Below are 26183 nucleotides of genomic sequence, written 5' to 3'. Positions count from 1 at the left end.
ACCACAACAACGAACACTACAACAAGGAACACCACAACAACGAAAATTACAACAATGAATACTACAACAACTAACATTACAACAACGAACACTACAACAACGAACGCTACAACAACGAACACCACAACAACGAACATTAGAAGAACGAACTCCACAACAACGAAAATTACAACAATGAATACTACAACAACTAACATTACAACAAGGAACACTACAACAACGAACACTACAACAACATACACCACAACAACGAACACTACAACAACAAATACTACAACAACGAACATTACAACAATGTACACTACAACAACGAACACTTCAACAACGAACATTACAACAACGAACACTACAACAACGAACACTACATCAACGAACATTACAACAATGAACACTACAACAACTAACATTACAACAATGTACACTACAACAACGAACATTACAACAATGAACACTGCAAGAACGAACACTACAGCAACGAACATTACAACAATGAACACTTCAACAACGAACATTACAAAAATGAACACTGCAAGAACGAACACTACGACAAAGAACATTACAACAATGAACACTACAACAACGAACACCACAATAATGAACACTACAACAACGAAATTCAGAACAACGAACACAACAATAACGAACACTACAACAACTAACACTACAACAACTAACACTACAACAACGAACACCACAACAACGAACATCTAAAAAACGAACACCACAACAACGAACACTTCAACAACGAACACTACAACGACGAACACTACAACAACGAACACTACAACAACGAACATTACAACAACGAACACAACAACAACTAACATTACAACAATGAACACTACAACAACGAACATTACAACAATGAACACTGCAAGAACGAACACTACAACAACGAACATTACAACAACGAACACTACATCAACGAACATTACAACAACGAACACTACAACAACGAACACTACAACAACGAACATTACAACAATGAACACTACAACAACGAACACTACAACAACAAACACCCCAACAACGAACACTACAACAACAAACACCACAACAACGAACACTACAACAACGAACACTACAACAACGAACATTACAACAATGAACACTACAACAACGAACACTACAACAACAAACACCACAACAACGAACACTACAACAACAAACACCACAACAACGAACACTACAATAACGAACACTACAACAACGAACACGACAACAACGAACACTACAACAACGAACACTACAACGACGAACACTACAACAACGAACACTTCAATAACGAACACCACAAAAACTAAAACAACGAACACTCCAACAACGAACACTTCAACAACGAATACTACAACAACGAACACCACAACAACGAACATCTCAACAACGAACACCACAACAACGAACATCTCAACAACGAACACTACAACAACGAATACCACAACAATGAACACCACAACAACGAACACTACAAAAACGAACACTACAACAACGAACACTACAACAACGAACATTACAACAATGAACACTTCAACAACGAACATTACAACAACGAACACTACAAAAACGAACTTTACAACAGTGAACACTACAACAACGAACACTACAACAACGAACATTACAACAACGAACACTACAATAACTAACATTACAACAATGAACACTACAATAACGAACATTACAACAATGAACACTACAAGAACGAACACTAAAACAACGAACATTACAACTACGAACACTACAACAACGAACCTCTCAACAACGAACACTACAACAACGAACACCACAACAACGAACATCACAACAACGAAGACCACAACAACGAACATCTCATCAACGAACATCTCAACTACGAACATTACAACAATGAACACTACAACAACGAGCACCACAACAACGAACATCTCAACAACGATCACTACAACAACGAACACCACAAGAACAAACATCACAACAACGAACATCACAACAACGAACATCTCAACAACGAACAGTCCAACAACGAAAACTACAACAACGAACACCACAATAATGAACACTACAACAACGAAAATCAGAACAGCGAACACTAATACAATGAACACTACAACAACGAAAACTACAACTACGAAAACCTTAACAACAAACACCACAACAACGAACTTTACAACAACGAACACCACAACAACGAACATTACAACAACGAACACCACAACAACGAATACCACAACAACGAACTTAACAACAACGAATACCACAACAACGAACTTAACAACATTACAAAATCGAACATTACAAAATCGAAAATCACAAAAACGACCATTACAACAACGAACACTACAACAACGAACACTACAATAATTAACACTACATCAGCGAACAAAACAACAACGAACACTTCAACAACGAACACTACAACAACGAACACTACAACAACGAACACCACAACAACGAACACTACAACAACGAACACCACAACACCGAACACTACAACAACGAAAACTACAACAACGAACACCACAACAACGAAAATTACAACAATGAACACTACAAGAACTAACATTACAACAACGAACACTACAACAACAAACACTACAACAACGAACGCTACAACAACGAACACCATAACAACTAACATTAGTACAACGAACACTACAACAACGAACGTTATAAGAATGATCTCCACAACAAGGAACACTACAACAACATACACTACAACAACGAACACTACAACAACAAACACTACAACAACGAACATTACAACAATGAACACTACAAGAACGAACACTACAACAACGAACATTACAACAACGAACACTACAACAACGAATACTACAAAAACGAACTTTACAACAATGAACACTATAACAACGAACATTACAACAACAAACACCACAACAACGAACACTAGAACAACGACCACCACAACAACGAACACTAAAACAACGAACGCTACAACAACGAACACTAGAACAACGAACACCACAACAACGAACACCACAACAACGAACACCACAACAACGAACACCACAATAACGAACACCACAACAACGAACATCTCAAGAACGAACACTACAACAATGAACACAACAACAACGAACACTACAACAACGAACACTACAACGACGAACACTACAACAACGATCAATTCAACAACGAACACCACAAAAAGAAACACTAGGACAACGAACACTACAACAACGAACACTTAAAGAACGAATACTACGACAACGAACACTACAACAACGAACACTACAACAACCAACATCTCAACAACGGACACCATAACAAGGAACACTACAAAAACTACCATTACAAGAACGAACACCCCAACTACGAACACAACAACAACGAACACTACAACAACGAACACCACAACAACGAAAATTACAACAAAGAACACTACAAAAACTACCATTACAACAACGAACACCACAACAACGAACACTACAACAACGAACAGTACAACAACGAACGCTACAACAACGAACTCCAAAACAACGGCCATTACAACAAGGAACACTCTAACAACGAACACTACAACAACAAACACTACAACAACGAACACTACAACAACAAACACTACAACAACGAACATTACAACAATGATCACTACAACAACGAACACTACAACAACGAAACATTACAACAACGAACACTACAACAACTCACATTACAACAATGAACACTACAACAACGAACATTACAACAATGAACACTGCAAGAACGAACACTACAAAAACGTACAGTACAACAACGAACACTACAACAACGAACACCACAATAATGAACACAATGAACACTACAACAACGAAAATCAGAACAACGAACACTACAACAACGAACACTACAACAACGAAAACTACAGCAACGAGCATTGCAAAAACGAACATCGCCAAAAACGACCATTACAACAACGAACACCAAAACAACGAACACTACAATAATTAACGCTACAACAACGAACAATACAACACTGAACACTACAACAACGAACACTACAAAAACGAACACCACAACAACGAACACTGCAACAACGAACACCACAACAACGAAAATTACAACAATGAACACCACAATAACTAATATTACAACAACGAACACCACAACAACGAACACTACAATAACGAGCACTACGACAACGAACGGTAAAACAACGAACACCACAATAACGAACATTAGAACAACGAACACTACAACAACGAACACCACAACAACGAACACTACAATAACGAGCACTACGACAACGAACACTACAACAACGAACACTACAACAACGAACATTACAACAATGAACACTACAACAACGAACACTACAACAACAAACACAACAACAACGAAAACTACAACAACGAACACCACAACAACGAACACCACAACAACGTACACTACAACAACGAACACTACAACAACGAACATCACAACAACGAACATCTCAACAACGAACAGCACAACAACGAACACAACAACAACGAACACCACAACAACGAACACTACAACAACGAATACCACAACAATGAACACCACAACAACGAACACTACAAAAACGAACACTACAACAACGAACACTACAACAACGAACATTACAACAATGAACACTTCAACAACGAACATTACAACAACGAACACTACAACAACGAACTTTACAACAATGAACACTACAACAACGAACACTACAACAACGAACATTACAACAACGAACACTACAATAACTAACATTACAACAATGAACACAACAACAACGAACATTACAACAATGAACACAACAAGAACGAACACTAAAACAACGAACATTACAACAACGAACACTACAATAACGAACTTTACAACAACCAACACTACAACAACGAACACTACAACAACGAACACTAGAACAACATAGTGTACGTAGTGAACACTACAAAAACGTAGTGTACGTAGTGAACACTACAACAACATACACAACAACAACGAACACTACAACAACAAAAACTACAACAACGAACATTACAACAATGAACACTACAACAACGAACATCTCAACAACGAACATCTCAACAACGAACACTACAAAAACAAACACCACAATAACGAACACCACAACAACGAACATTTCAACAACGAACACTTCAACAACGAAAACCACTACAACGAACATCTCAACAACGAACATCACAACACCGAACACTACAACAACGAACACCTCAACAACGAACATTACAACAACGAACACTACAACTACGAAAACATTAACAACAAACACCACAACAACGAACACTACAACAACGAACAATACAACAACGAACACCACAACAACGAACTCCACAACAACGAACACCACAACAACGAACACCTCAACAACGAACATTACAACAACGAACATCACAAAGACGACCATTACAACAACGAACACCACAACAACGAACACTTCAATAATTAAAACTACAACAACGAACAATACAAGATTGAACACTACAACAACGAACAAAACAACAACGAACACTTCAACAACGAACACTACAACAACGTACACCAAAACAACGAACATCACAACAACGAACACTACAACAACGAACACCACAGCAACGAAAATTACAACAATGAACACTACAACAGCTAACATTACAACAACGAACACCACAACAACGAACACTACAACAACGAACACTACAACAACGAACGATACAACAACGAACACCACATCAACGAACATTAGGACAACGAACACTACAACAACGAACGTTATAAGAACGAACTGCACAACAACGGACATTACAACAAGAATCACTACAACAACGAACACTACAACAACATACACAAAAACAACGAACACTACAACAAGAACCTTAAAACAACGAACACTACAACAACAAACATCTCAACAACGAACATCTAAACAACGAACACTACAACAACGAACATTACAACAACGAACACTACAACACCGAACACTACAACAACGAACATTACAACAATGAACACTACAACAACGTAGTGTACGTAATTAACACTACAACAACATACACTACAACAACGAACACTACAACAACAAACACTACAACAACGAACATTACAACAATGAACACTACAACAACGAACACTACAACAACGAACATTACAACAACGAACACAACAACAACTAACATTACAACAATGAACACTGCAACAACGAACATTACAACAATGAACACTGCAAGAACGAACACTTCAACAACGAACATTACAACAACGAACACTACAACAACGAACAAAACAACAACGAACACAACAACAACGAACACTACAACAACGAACATTACAACAATGAACACTACAACAACGAACACTACAACGACAAACACCACAACAACGAACACTACAACAACGAACACCACAACAACGAACACTACAACAACGAACACCACAACAACGAACACTTGAAAAACGAACACTACAACAACAAACACCAAAACAACGAACACTACAGCAACGAACACTACAACAACGAACACAACAACAATGAACATTACAACAACGAACACTACAACGACGAACACTACAACAACGAACACTTTAATTACGAACACCACAAAAACAAACACTAAAACAACGAACACTACAACAAAGAACACTTCAACAACGAATACTACAACAACGAACACTACAACAACGAACACCACAACAACGAACATCTCAAAAACGAACAGCACAACAACGAACATAACAACAACGAACACCACAACAACGAACACTACAACAACGAATACCTCAAAAATGAACACCACAACAACGAACACTACAAAAACGAACACTATAACAACGAACACTACAACAACGAACATTACAATAATGAACACTACAACAACGAACACTACAACAACGAACACTACAACAACGAACATTACAACAATGAACACTACAACAACGAACACTACAACAGCGAACATTACAACAACGAACACTACAATAACTAACATTACAACAATGAACACTACAACAACGAACATTACAATAATGAACATTACAACAACGAAAACTACAACAACGAACACTACAACAACGAACACTACAACAACAAACACCACAACAACGAACACCACAATAAAGAACACTACAACAACAAACACCACAACAACGAACACTACAAAAACGAACACTACAACAACGAACAATACAACTACGAACATCTCAACAACAAACACCACAACAACAAACTTACCAACAACGAACATCTCAACAAAGAACATCTCAACAACGAACCTCTCAACAACGAACACTACAACAACGAACACCCCAACAACGAGCATCACGACAACGAACACCACAACAACGAACATCACAACAACGAACACCACAACAACGAATATCTCAACAACGAACATCTCAACAACGAATGTCTCAACAACTAACATCTCAACTACGAACACTACAATAATGAACGAAACATCAACGAGCACCACAACAACGAACATATCAACAACGAACACTACAACAACGAACACCACAAAAACGAACATCACAACAACGAACATCTCAACAACGAACAGTACAACAACGAACACTACAACAACGAACACCACAATAGTGAACACTACAACAACGAAAATCAGAACACCGAACACAACAACAACGAACACTACAACAACGAACACCACAACAACGAACAATACAGCAACGAACACCACAACAACGAACTCCACAACAAAGAACTTTACAACAACAAGCACCTCAACAACGAACATTACAACAACGAACATCACAAAAACGATCATTACAACAACGAACACTACAACAACGAAAACAACAACAACGAAAATTACAACAAAAAACACTACAAAAACTACCATTACAACAACGAACACCACAACAACGAACACTACAACAGCGAACAGTACAACAACGAACGCTACAACAACGAACTCCAAAACAACGGCCATTACAACAAGGAACACTCTAACAACGAACAATACAACAACATACACTACAACAACGAACACTACAACAACAAACTCTACAACAACGAACATTACAACAATGAACACTACAACAACGAACACTACAACAACGAACATTACAACAACGAACACTACAACAACGAACATTACAACAATGAACACTACAACAACGAACATTACAACAATGAACACTGCAAGAACGAACACTACAACAACGTACAGTACAACAACGAACACTACAACAACGAACACCACAATAATGAACACAATTAACACTACAACAACGAAAATCAGAACAACGAACACTACAACAACGAACACTACAACAACGAAAACTACAACAACGAACATTGCAAAAACGAACATCACAAAAACGACCATTACAACAACGAACACCAAAACAACGAACACTACAATAATTAACACTACAACAACGAACAATACAACAATGAACACTACAACAACGAACACTACAACAACGAACACCACAACAACGAAAATTACAACAATCAACACCACAATAACTAATATTACAACAACGAACACCACAACAACGAACACTAAAATAACGAGCACCTCGACAACGAACGCTACAACAACGAAAGTTATAAGAACGAACTCCACAACAATGGACATTACAACAAGAAACACTACAACAACGAACTCTACAACAACAAACACTACAACAACGAACACTACAACAACAAACACTAAAACAACGAACATTACAACAATGAACAGAACAACAAAGAACACTACAACAACGAACATTACAACAACGAACACTACAACAACTAACATTACAACAATGAACACTACAACAACGAACATTACAACAATGAACACTACAAGAACGAACACTAAAACAACGAACATTACAATTACGAACACTACAACAACGAACTTTACAACAACGAACACTACATCAACGAACACTACAACAACGAACATTACAACAACGAACACTACAACAACGAACACTACAATAAAGTACATTACAGCAACGAACACTACAAAAACTAACATTACAACAACGAACATTACAACAATGAACACTGCAATAACGAACACTACAATAACCAACATTACAACAACGAAAACTACAACAACGAACACTACAAAAACGAACACTACAACCACGAACATTACAACAATGAACACTACAACAACGAACACTACAACAACAAACACCACAACAACGAACACCACAATAATGATCACTACAACAACGAAAATCAGAAGAACGAACACTACAAAAACGAACACTACAACAACGAACACTACAACTACGAACCTCTGAACAACGAACACTACAACAACAAACACACCAACAACGAGCATCACGACAAAGAACACCACAACAACGAACATCACAACAACGAACACCATAACAACGAACATCTCAACAACGAACATCTCAACAACGAACGTCTCAACATCGAACATCTCAACCTCGAACACTACAACAATGAACACTACAACAACGAGCACCACAACTACGAACATCTTAACAACGAACATTACAACAACGACCACCAAACCAACGAACATCTCAACAACAAACATCTCAACAACGAACACTACAACAATGAACACTACAACAACGAACTCCACAACAACGAACATCTCAACAACGAACACTGCAACAACGAACATCACAACAACGAACTCTACAACAACGAACACTACAACAACATCGAATACAACAACAACGAACAGTAACACAACAAACACCACAACAACGAACACTACAACAACGAACACTACAACAACGAACACTACAACAACGAACATCTCAACAACGAACATCTCATCAACGAACACTACAACAATGAACACTACAACAACAAACATCACAACAACAAACATCACAACAACAAACATCTCAACAACGAACACTACAACAACGAACATCACAACAACGACCATCACAACAACGAACATCTCAACAACGAACATCTCAACAACGAACACTAAAACAACGAACACTAGAACAACGAACAATTCAACAACGAACACCACAACAACGAACTCCACAACAATGAACTTTACAACAACGAACACCTCAACAACGAACATTACAACAACGAAAATCACAAAAACGACCATTACAACAACGAACACCACTACAACGAACACTACAATAATTAAAACTACAACAACGAACAATACAACATTGAACACTACAACAACGAACAAAACAACAACGAACACTTCAACAACGAACACTACAACAACGAACACCACAACAACCAACACCACAACAACGAACATCTCAACAACGAACACCACAATAATGAACACTACAACAACGAAAATCAGAACAACGAACACTACAACAACGAACACTACAACAGCGAACACTACAACTACGAAAACCTTAACAACAAACACCACAACAACGAACACCACAACAACGAACAATACAACAACGAACACCACAACAACGAACACCACAACAACGAACAATACAACAACGAACACCACAACAACGAACTCCACAACAACGAACTTTACAACAACGAACACCTCAACAACGAACATGACAACAACGAAAATCACAAAAACGACCATTACAACAACGAACACCACTACAACGAACACTACAATAATTAACACTACAACAACGAACAATACAACATTGAACACTACAACAACGAACAAAACAACAACGAACACTTCAACAACGAACATTACAAAAACGAAAATCACAAAACGACCATTACAACAACGAACACCACAATAATTAACACTACAACAACGACCAATACAACATTGAACACTACAACAACGAACAAAACAACAACGAACACTTCAACAACGAACACTAAAACAACGAACACCACAACAACGAACACCACAACAACAAACACTACAACAACGAACGCCACAACAACGAAAATTACAACAATGAACACTACAATAACTAACATTACAACAACGAACACTACAACACCAAACACTACAACAACGAACGCTACAACAACGAACACAACAACAACGAACATTAGAACAACGAACACAACAACAATGAACGTTATTAGAACGAACTCCACAACAAGGAACACTACAACAACGAACACTACAACAACATACACTACAACAACGAACACTACAACAACAAACACTACAACAACGAACATTACAACAATGAACACTACAAGAACGATCATTGCAACAATGAACATTACAACAACGAACACCACAACAACGAACATTACAACAACAAACACTACAACAACGAACACTACAACAACGAACACTACAACAATGAACTTTACAACAATGAACACTACAACAACGAACACTACAACAACGAACACTACAACAACGAACACCACATCAACGTACACCACAACAACGAACATCTCAACAACGAACATCTCAACAACGAATATCTCAACAACGAACACTACAACAACGAACATCACAAGAACGAACATTACAACAACGACCACCACAACAACGAACATCTCAACAACGAACCTCTGAACAACGAACATCTCAGCAACGAACACTACAACAACGAACATCTCAACAACGAAAATCTCAACAGCGAACACTACAACAACGAACACTACAACAACGAACACTACAACAACGAACACCAAAACAACGAACACTACAACAACGAACACTACAACAACGAACACTACCATAACGAACACCACAACAACGAACACTACAACAACGAACACTAAAACAACGAACACTACAACAACGAACATCTCAACAACGAACATCTCAACAACGAACACTACAACAACGAACATCACAACAACGACCATCACAAAAACGAACATCTCAACAACGAACATCTCAACAACGAACACTACAACAACGAACATCACAACAACGACCATCACAAAAACGAACATCTCAGCAACGAACATCTCAACAACGAACACTACAACAACGAACAATAGAACAATGAACACCACAACAACGAACACCACAATAATGAACACTACAACAACGAACACTAGAACAACGAACACCACAACAACGAACACCACAATAATGAACAGTACAACAACGAAAATCAGAACAACGAACACTTCAACAATGAACACTACAACAACGAACACTACAACTACGAACATCTTAACAACAAACACTATAAACAACGAACACTATAAACAATGAACACTATAAACAATGAACATCACAACAACGAACATCACAACAACGAACACCACAACAACGAACATCTCAACAACGAACTCTACAACTACGAACATCTCAACAACAAACACCACAACAACGAACTTTACAACAACGAACATCACAACAACGAACACTTCAACAATGAACACTACAACAACGAACACTACAACTACGAACATCTTAACAACGAACACTACAACAACGAACATCACAACAACGACCATCACAAAAACGAACATCTCAACAAAGAACACCACAATAATGAGCACTATAACAACGAAAATCAGAACAACGAACACTACAACAACGAACACTACAACAGCGAACACTACAACTACGAAAACCTTAACAATAAACAACACAACAACGAACACCACAACAACGAACAATTCAACAACGAACACCACAACAACGAACTCCACAACAACGAACTTTACAACAACGAACACCTCAAGAACGAACATTACAACAACGAAAATCACAAAAACGACCATTACAACAACGAACACCACTACAACGAACACTACAATAATTAAAACTACAACAACGATCAATACAACATTGAACACTACAACAACGAACAAAACAACAACGAACACTTCAACAACGAACATTACAAGAACGAAAATCACAAAAACGACCATTACAACAACGAACACCACAATAATTAACACTACAACAACGAACAATACAACATTGAACACTACAACAACGAACAAAACAACAACGAACACTTCAACAACGAACACTACAACAACGAACACCACAACAACGAACACCACAACAACGAACACTACAACAACGAACACCACAATAACGAACACTACAACAACGAACACTACAACAACGAACACCACAACAACGAACACCACAACAACATACACTACAACAACGAACGCCACAACAACGAAAATTATAACAATGAACACTACAACAACTAACATTACAACAACGAACACTACAACAACAAACACTACAACAACGAACGCTACAACAACGAACACCACGACAACGAACATTAGAACAACGAACACTACAACATCGAACGTTATAAGAACGAACTCCACAACAAGGAACACTACAACAACGAACACTACAACAACATACACTACAACAACGAACACTACAACAACAAACACTACAACAACGAACATTACAACAATGAACACTACAAGAACGAACACTGCAACAATGAACATTACAACAACGAACACCACAACAACGAACATTACAACAACGAACACTACAACAACGAACACTACAACAACGAACACTACAACAACGAACTTTACAACAATGAACACTACAACAACGAACACTACAACAACGAACACTACAACAACGAACACCACAAGAACGTACACCACAACAACGAACATCTCAAAAACGAACATCTCAACAACGAATATCTCAACAACGAACACTACAACAACGAACATCACAAGAACGAACATTACAACAACGACCACCACAACAACGAACATCTCAACAACGAACCTCTGAACAACGAACATCTCAGCAAAAAACACTACAACAACGAACATCTCAATAACGAACATCTCAACAACGAACACTACAACAACGAACACTACAACAACGAACACTGCAACAACGAACACTACAACAACGAACACCAAAACAACGAACACTACAACAACGAACACTACAACAACGAACACTACCATAACGAACACCACAACAACGAACACTACAACAACGAACACTAAAACAACGAACACTACAGCAACGAACATTTCAACAACGTACATCTCAACAACGAATACTATAACAACGAACATCACAACAACGACCATCACAAAAACGAACATCTGAACAACGAATATCTCAACAACGAACACTACAACAACGAACATCACAACAACGACCATCACAAAAACGAACATCTCAGCAACGAACATCTCAACAACGAACACTACAACAACGAACAATAAAACAACGAACACCACAACAACGAACACCACAATAATGAACACTACAACAACGAACACTTGAACAACGAACACCACAACAACGAACACCACAATAATGAACAGTACAACAACGAAAATCAGAACAACGAACACTTCAACAATGAACACTACAACAACGAACACTACAACTACGAACATCTTAACAACAAACACTATAAACAACGAACACTATAAACAATGAACACTTTAAACAATGAACACCACAACAATGAACATCACAACAACGAACACCACAACAACGAACATCTCAACAACGAACTCGACAACTACGAACATCTCAACAACAAACACCACAACAACGAACTTTACAACAACAAACATCACAACAACGAACACTTCAACAATGAACACTACAACAACGAACACTACAACTACGAACATCTTAACAACGAACACTACAACAACGAACATCACAACAACGACCATCACAAAAACGAACATCTCAACAAAGAACACCACAATAATGAACACTACAACAAACACCACAACAACGAACAATTCAACAACGAACACCACAACAACGAACTCCACAACAACGAACTTTACAACAACGAACACCTCAACAACGAACATTACAACAACGAAAATCACAAAAACGACCATTACAACAACGAACACCACTACAACGAACACTACAATAATTAAAACTACAACAACGAACAATACAACATTGAACACTACAACAACGAACAAAACAACAACGAACACTTCAACAACGAACACTACAACAATGAACACCACAACAACCAACACCACAACAACGAACACTACAACAACGAACACCACAACAACGAACACCACAACAACGAACACTACAACAACTAACATTACAACAACAAAATCTTCAACAACAAACACTACAACAACGACCACCACATCAACGAACACCACAACAACGAACATCTCAACAACGAACATCTCAACAACGAATATCTCAACAACGAACACTACAACAACGAAAATCACAACAACGAACATTACAACAACGACCACCACAACAACGAACATCTCAACAACGAACAATACAACAACGAACATCTCAACAACGAATATCTCAACAACGAACACTACAACAACGAACACTAGAACAACGAACACCAAAACAACGAACAATACAACAATGAACACTACAACAACGAACACTACCACAACGAACACCACAACAACGAACACTACAACAACGAACACTAAAACAACGAACACTACAACAACGAACATCTTAACAACGAACATCTCAGCAACGAACACTACAACAATGAACACTACAACAACGAACACCACAACAACGAACATCTCAACAACGAACAATACAACAACGAACATCACAACAACGACCATCACAAAAACGAACATCTCAACAACAAACATCTCACCAACGAACACTACAACAACGAACACTAGAACAACGAACACCATAACAACGAACACCACAATAATGAACACTACAACAACGAACACTAGAAGAACGAACGCTTCAAAAACAAACACCACAATAATGAACACAACAACAACGAAAATCAGAACAACGAACACTTCAACAACGAACACTACAACAACGAACACTACAACTACGAACATCTTAACAACAAACACCTCAACAACGAACTTTGCAACAACGAACATCTCAACAACGAACATCTCAAAACCGAACCTCTCAACAACGAACACTATAAACAACGAACACCACAACAACGAACATCACAACAATAAACACCACAACAACGTACATCTCAACAACGAACTCTACAACTACGAACCTCTCAACAACAAACACCACAACAACGAACTTTACAACAACGAACATCTCAACAACGAACCTCTCAACAACGAACACTATAAACAACGAACACTATAAACAATGAACACCACAACAACGAACATTACAACAACGAACATCACAACAACGAACATCTCAACAACGAACTCTACAACTACGAACATCTCAACAACAAACACCACAACAACGAACTTTACAACAACGAACATCACAACAACCTACATCTCAACAACGAACAAGACAATAATGAACATCACAACAACGACCATCACAAAAACGAACATCTCAACAACGAACATCTCAACAACGAACACTACAACAACGAACATCACAACAACGACCATCACAAAAACGAATATCTCAGCAACGAACATCTCAACAACGAACACTACAACAACGAACAATAGAACAACGAACACCACAACAACGAACACCACAGTAATGAACACTACAACAACGAACACTAGAACAACGAACACCACAACAACGAACACCACAATAATGAACAGTACAACAACGAAAATCAGAACAACGAACACTTCAACAATGAACACTACAACAACGAACACTACAACTACGAACATCTTAACAACAAACACTATAAACAACAAACACTATAAACAATGAACACTTTAAACAATGAACACCACAACAACGAACATCACAACAACGAACACCACAACAACGAACATCTCAACAACGAACTCTACAACTACGAACATCTCAACAACAAACACCACAACAACGAACTTTACAACAACGAACATCACAACAACGAACACTTCAACAATGAACACTACAACAACGAACACTACAACTACGAACATCTTAACAACGAACACTACAACAACGAACATCACAACAACGACCATCACAAAAACGAACATCTCAACAAAGAACACCACAATAATGAACACTACAACAACAAAAACCACAACAACGAACAATTCAACAACGAACACCAAAACAACGAACTCCACAACAACGAACTTTACAACAACGAACACCTCAACAACGAACATTACAACAACGAAAATCACAAAAACGACCATTACAACAACGAACATCACTACAACGAACACTACAATAATTAAAACTACAACAATGAACAATACAACATTGAACACTACGACAACGAACAAAACAACAACGAACACTTCAACAACGAACACTACAACAATGAACACCACAACAACCAACACCACAACAACGAACACTACAACAACGAACACCACAACAACGAACACCACAACAACGAACACTACAACAACTAACATTACAACAACGAAAACTTCAACAACAAACACTACAACAACGACCACCACATCAACGAACACCACAACAACGAACATCTCAACAACGAACATCTCAACAACGAATATCTCAGCAACGAACACTACAACAACGAAAATCACAACAACGAACATTACAACAACGACCACAACAACAACGAACATCTCAACAACGATCACTTCAACAACGAACATCTCAACAACGAATATCTCAACAACGAACACTACAACAACGAACACTACAACAACGAACACCAAAACAACGAACAATACAACAATGAACACTACAACAACGAACACTACCACAACGAACACCACAACAACGAACACTACAACAACGAACACTAAAACAACGAACACTACAACAACGAACATCTCAACAACGAACATCTCAACAACGAACACTACAACAATGAACACTACAACAACGAACACCACAACAACGAACATCTCAACAACGAACACTACAACAACGAACATCACAACAACGACCATCACAAAAACGAACATCTCAACAACAAACATCTCAACAACGAACACTACAACAACGAACACTAGAACAACGAACACCACAACAACGAACACCACAATAATGAACACTACAACAACGAACACTAGAAGAACGAACGCTTCAACAACGAACACCACAATAATGAACACTACAACAACGAAAATCAGAAAAACGAACACTTCAACAACGTACACTACAACAACGAACACTACAACTACGAACATCTTAACAACAAACACCACAACAACGAACTTTACAACAACGAACATCTCAACAACGAATATCTCAACAACGAACTCTACAACTACGAACATCTCAACAACAAACACCACAACAACGAACTTTACAACAACGAACATCACAACAACCTACATCTCAACAACGAACAAGACAATAATGAACACTACAACAACGAAAATCAGAACAACGAACACTACAACAACGAACACTACAACAACGAACATCACAACAACGACCATCACAAAAACGAACATCTCAACAACGAACATCTCAACAACGAACACTACAACAACGAACATCACAACAACGACCATCACAAAAACGAACATCTCAGCAACGAACATCTCAACAACGAACAATACAACAACGAACAATGGAACAACGAACACCACAGTAATGAACACTACAACAACGAACAGTAGAACAACGAACACCACAACAACGAACACCACAATAATGAACAGTACAACAACGAAAATCAGAACAACGAACACTTCAACAATGAACACTACAACAACGAACACTACAACTACGAACATCTTAACAACAAACACTATAAACAACGAACACTATAAACAATGAACACTTTAAACAATGAACACCACAACAACGAACATCACAACAACGAACACCACAACAACGAACATCTCAACAACGAACTCTACAACTACGAACATCTCAACAACAAACACCACAACAACGAACTTTACAACAACGAACATCACAACAACGAACACTTCAACAATGAACACTACAACAACGAACACTACAACTACGAACATCTTAACAACGAACACTACAACAACGAACATCACAACAACGACCATCACAAAAACGAACACCTCAACAAAGAACACCACAATAATGAACACTACAACAACAAACACCACAACAACGAACAATTCAACAACGAACACCACAACAACGAACTCCACAACAACGAACTTTACAACAACGAACACCTCAACAACGAACATTACAACAACGAAAATCACAAAAACGACCATTACAACAACGAACACCACTACAACGAACACTAAAATAATTAAAACTACAACAACGAACAATACAACATTGAACACTACGACAACGAACAAAACAACAATGAACACTTCAACAACGAACACTACAACAATGAACACCACAACAACCAACACCACAACAACGAACACTACAACAACGAACACCACAACAACGAACACCACAACAACGAACACTACAACAACTAACATTACAACAACGAAAACTTCAACAAAAACACTACAACAACGACCACCACATCAACGAACACCACAACAACGAACATCTCAACAACGAACATCTCAACAACGAATATCTCAACAACGAACACTACAACAACGAAAATCACAACAACGAACATTACAACAACGACCACCACAACAACGAACATCTCAACAACGAACACTACAACAACGAATATCTCAACAACGAACACTACAACAACGAACACTACAACAACGAACACCAAAACAACGAACACTACAACAACGAACATCTCAACAACGAACAACTCAACAACGAACACTACAACAATGAACACTACAACAACGAACACCACAACAACGAATATCTCAACAACGAACACTACAACAACGAACATCACAACAACGACCATCACAAAAACGAACATCTCAACAACAAACATCTCAACAACGAACACTACAACAACGAACACTAGAACAACGAACACCACAACAACGAACACCACAATAATGAACACTACAACAACGAACACTAGAAGAACGAACGCTTCAACAACGAACACCACAATAATGAACACTACAACAACGAAAATCAGAACAACGATCACTTCAACTACGAACACTACAACAACGAACACTACAACTACGAACATCTTAACAACAAACACCACAACAACGAACTTTACAACAACGAACATCTCAACAACGAACATCTCAAAACCGAACCTCTCAACAAGGAACACTATAAACAACGAACACCACAACAACGAACATCACAACAATGAACACCACAACAACGTACATCTCAACAACGAACTCTACAACTACGAACCTCTCAACAACAAACACCACAACAACGAACTTTACAACAACGAACATCTCAACAACGAACCTCTCAACAACGAACACTATAAACAACGAACACTATAAACAATGAACACCAACCAACGAACATTACAACAACGAACATCACAACAACGAACATCTCAACAACGAACTCTACAACTACGAACATCTCAACAACAAACACCACAACAACGAACTTTACAACAACGAACATCACAACAACCTACATCACAACAACGAACAAGACAATAATGAACACTACAACAACGAAAATCAGAACAACGAACACTACAACAACGAACACTACAACAACGAACATCACAACAACGACCATCACAAAAACGAACATCTCAACAACGAACACTACAACAACGAACAATAGAACAACGAACACCACAACAACGAACTTTACAACAACGAACATCTCAACAACGAACATCTCAAAACCGAACCTCTCAACAACGAACACTATAAACAACGAACACCACAACAACGAACATCACAACAATGAACACCACAACAACGTACATCTCATCAACGAACTCTACAACTACGAACCTCTCAACAACAAACACCACAACAACGAACTTTACAACAACGAACATCTCAACAACGAACCTCTCAACAACGAACACTATAAACAACGAACACTATAAACAATGAACACCACAACAACGAACATTACAACAACGAACATCACAACAACGAACATCTCAACAACGAACTCTACAACTACGAACATCTCAACAACAAACACCACAACAACGAACTTTACAACAACGAACATCACAACAACCTACATCTCAACAACGAACAAGACAATAATGAACACTACAACAACGAAAATCAGAACAACGAACACTACAACAACGAACACTACAACAACGAACATCACAACAACGACCATCACAAAAACGAACATCTCAACAACGAACATCTCAACAACGAACACTACAATAACGAACATCACAACAACGACCATCACAAAAACGAACATCTCAGCAACGAACATCTCAACAACGAACAATACAACAACGAACAATGGAACAACGAACACCACAGTAATGAACACTACAACAACGAACAGTAGAACAACGAACACCACAACAACGAACACCACAATAATGAACAGTACAACAACGAAAATCAGAACAACGAACACTTCAACAATGAACACTACAACAACGAACACTACAACTACGAACATCTTAACAACAAACACTATAAACAACGAACACTATAAACAATGAACACTTTAAACAATGAACACCAGAACAACGAACATCACAACAACGAACACCACAACAACGAACATCTCAACAACGAACTCTACAACTACGAACATCTCAACAACAAACACCACAACAACGAACTTTACAACAACGAACATCACAACAACGAACACTTCAACAATGAACACTACAACAACGAACACTACAACTACGAACATCTTAACAACGAACACTACAACAACGAACATCACAACAACGACCATCACAAAAACGAACATCTCAACAAAGAACACCACAATAATGAACACTACAACAACAAACACCACAACAACGAACAATTCAACAACGAACACCACAGCAACGAACTCCACAACAACGAACTTTACAACAACGAACACCTCAACAACGAACATTACAACAACGAAAATCACAAAAACGACCATTACAACAACGAACACCACTACAACGAACACTAAAATAATTAAAACTACAACAACGAACAATACAACATTGAACACTACGACAACGAACAAAACAACAATGAACACTTCAACAACGAACACTACAACAATGAACACCACAACAACCAACACCACAACAACGAACACTACAACAACGAACACCACAATAACGAACACCACAACAACGAACACTACAACAACTAACATTACAACAACGAAAACTTCAACAACAAACACTACAACAACGACCACCACATCAACGAACACCACAACAACGAACATCTCAACAACGAACATCTCAACAACGAATATCTCAACAACGAACACTACAACAACGAAAATCACAACAACGAACATCACAACAACGACCACCACAACAACGAACATCACAACAACGAACACTACAACAACGAACATCTCAACAACGAATATCTCAACAACGAACACTACAACAACGAACACTACAACAACGAACACCAAAACAACGAACACTACAACAACGAACATCTCAACAACGAACATCTCAACAACGAACACTACAACAATGAACACTACAACAACGAACACCACAACAACGAATATCTCAACAACGAACACTACAACAACGAACATCACAACAACGACCATCACAAAAACGAACATCTCAACAACAAACATCTCAACAACGAACACTACAACAACGAACACTAGAACAACGAACACCACAACAACGAACACCACAATAATGAACACTACAACAACGAACACTAGAAGAACGAACGCTTCAACAACGAACACCACAATAATGAACACTACAACAACGAAAATCAGAACAACGAACACTTCAACTACGAACACTACAACAACGAACACTACAACTACGAACATCTTAACAACAAACACCACAACAACGAACTTTACAACAACGAACATCTCAACAACGAACATCTCAAAACCGAACCTCTCAACAAGGAACACTATAAACAACGAACACCACAACAACGAACATCACAACAATGAACACCACAACAACGTACATCTCAACAACGAACTCTACAACTACGAACCTCTCAACAACAAACACCACAACAACGAACTTTACAACAACGAACATCTCAACAACGAACCTCTCAACAACGAACACTATAAACAACGAACACTATAAACAATGAACACCAACCAACGAACATTACAACAACGAACATCACAACAACGAACATCTCAACAACGAACTCTACAACTACGAACATCTCAACAACAAACACCACAACAACGAACTTTACAACAACGAACATCACAACAACCTACATCACAACAACGAACAAGACAATAATGAACACTACAACAACGAAAATCAGAACAACGAACACTACAACAACGAACACTACAACAACGAACATCACAACAACGACCATCACAAAAACGAACATCTCAACAACGAACACTACAACAACGAACACTAGAACAACGAACACCACAACAACGAACACCACAATAATGAACACTACAACAACGAACACTAGAACAACGAACACCACAACAACGAACACCACAATAATGAACACTACAACAACGAAAATCAGAACAACGAACACTTCAACAACGAACACTACAACAACGAACACTACAACTACGAACATCTCAACAACAAACACCACAACAACGAACTTTACAACAACGAACATCACAACAACGAACATCTCAACAACGAACAAGACAATAATGAACACTACAACAACGAAAATCAGAACAACGAACACTACAACAACGAACACTACAACAACGAACATCACAACAACGACCATCACAAAAACGAACATCTTAACATCGAACACTACAACAACGAACACTAGAACAACGAACACCACAACAACGAACTCCACAATAATGAACACTACAACAACGAACACTAGAACAACGAACACCACAACAACGAACACCACAATAATGAACACTACAACAACGAAAATCAGAACAACGAACACTTCAACAACGAACACTACAACAACGAACACTACAACTACGAACATCTCAACAACAAACACCACAACAACGAACATTACAACAACGAACAACACAACAACGAACATCTCAACAAAAAAACACCACAATAATGAACACTACAACAACGAAAATCAGAACAACGAACACTACAACAACGAACACTACAACAGCGAACACTACAACTACGAAAACCTTAACAACAAACACCACAACAACGAACACCACAACAACGAACAATACAACAACGAACACCACAACAACATACTCCACAACAACGAACTTTACAACAACGAACACCTCAACAACGAACATTACAACAACGAAAATCACAAAAACGACCATTAAAACAACGAACAACACTACAACGAACACTACAATAATTAAAACTACAATAACGAACAATACAACATTAAACACTACAACAACGAACAAAACAACAACGAACACTTCAACAACGAACACTACAACAACGAACACCACAACAACGAACACCACAACCACGAACACTACAACAACGAACACCACAACAACGAACACCACAACAACGAACACTACAACAACTAACATTACAACAACGAACACTACAACAACAAACACTACAACAACGAACACCACATCAACGAACACCACAACAACGAACATCTCAACAACAAACATCTCAACAACGAATATCTCAATAACGAACACTACAACAACGAACATCACAACAACGAACATTGCAACAACGACCACCACAACAACGAACATCTCAACAACGATCCTCTCAACAACGAACATCTCAACGACGAACACTACAACAACGAACATCTCAACAACGAATATCTCAACAACGAACACTACAACAACGAACACTACAACAACGAACACCAAAACAACGAACAATACAACAATGAACACTACAACAACGAACACTACCACAACGAACACCACAACAACGAACACTACAACAACGAACACTAAAACAACGAACACTACAACAACGAACATCTCAACAACGAACATCTCAACAACGAACATTACAACAACGAACATCACAACAACGACCATCACAAAAATGAACATCTCAACAACAAACATCTCAACAACGAAAACTACAACAACGAACACTAGAACAACGAACACCACAACAACGAACACCACAATAATGAACACTACAACAACGAACATTAGAACAACGAACACCACAACAACGAACACCATAATAATGAACACTACAACAACGAAAATCAAAACAACGAACACTTCAACAATGAACACTACAACAACGAACGTTATAAGAACGAACTCCACAACAAGAAATAATACAACAACGAACTCTTCAACAACATACACTACAACAACGAACACTACAACAACAAACACTACAACAACGAACGTTACAACAATGAACACTACAAGAACGAACACTACAACAACGAACAGTACAACAACGAACACCACAACAACGAACATTACAACAACGAACACTACAACAACGAACACTACAACAACGAACTTTACAACAATGAACACTACAACAACGAACACTACAACAACGAACACTACAACAACGAACACTACAACAACGAACACTAAAACAACGAACACTACATCAACGAACACCACAACAACGAACATCTCAACAACGAACCTCTCAACAGCGAACATCTCAACAACGAACACTACAACAACGAACATCTCAACAACGAACATCTCAACAACGAACAGTACAACAACGAACACTACAACAACGAACACTACCACAACGAACACCACAACAACGAACACGACAACAACGAACACTAAAACAACGAACACTACAACAACGAACATCTCAACGACGAACATCTCAACAACGCACACTACAACAACGAACACCAAAACAACGAACACTACAACAACGAACACTACAACAACGAACACTACCACAACGAACACGACAACAACGAACACTACAACAACGAACACTAAAGCAACGAACACTACAACAACGAACACCAAAACAACGAACACTACAACAACGAACACTTCAACAACGAACACCACAATAATGAACACTACAACAACGAACACTACCACAACGAACACCACAACAACGAACACTACAACAACGAACACTAAAACAACGAACACTACAACAACGAATATCTCAACAACGAACACTACAACAATGAACACTACAACAACGAACACTAGAACAACGAACACCACAACAACGAACACCACAATAATGAACACTACAACAACGAACACTAGAACAACGAACACCACAACAACGAACATCTCAACAACGAACTCTACAACTTCGAACATCTCAACAACAAACACCACAACAACGAACTTTACAACAACCAACATCTCAACAACGAACATCTCAACAACAAACACCACAACAACGAACTTTACAACAACCAACATCTCAACAACGAACATCTCAACAACGAACCTCTCAACAACGAACACTATAAACAAAAACACCACAACAACGAACATCACAACAACGAACACCACAACAACGAACATCTCAACAACGAACTCTACAACTACGAACATCTCAACAACAAACATCTCAACAACGCACACTACAACAAC

Source organism: Procambarus clarkii, chromosome 33, assembly GCF_040958095.1.
Source record: "Procambarus clarkii isolate CNS0578487 chromosome 33, FALCON_Pclarkii_2.0, whole genome shotgun sequence".
In the NCBI taxonomy this organism is placed as follows: Eukaryota; Metazoa; Arthropoda; class Malacostraca; order Decapoda; family Cambaridae; genus Procambarus; species Procambarus clarkii.
This window is presented reverse-complemented; position numbering follows the sequence as displayed.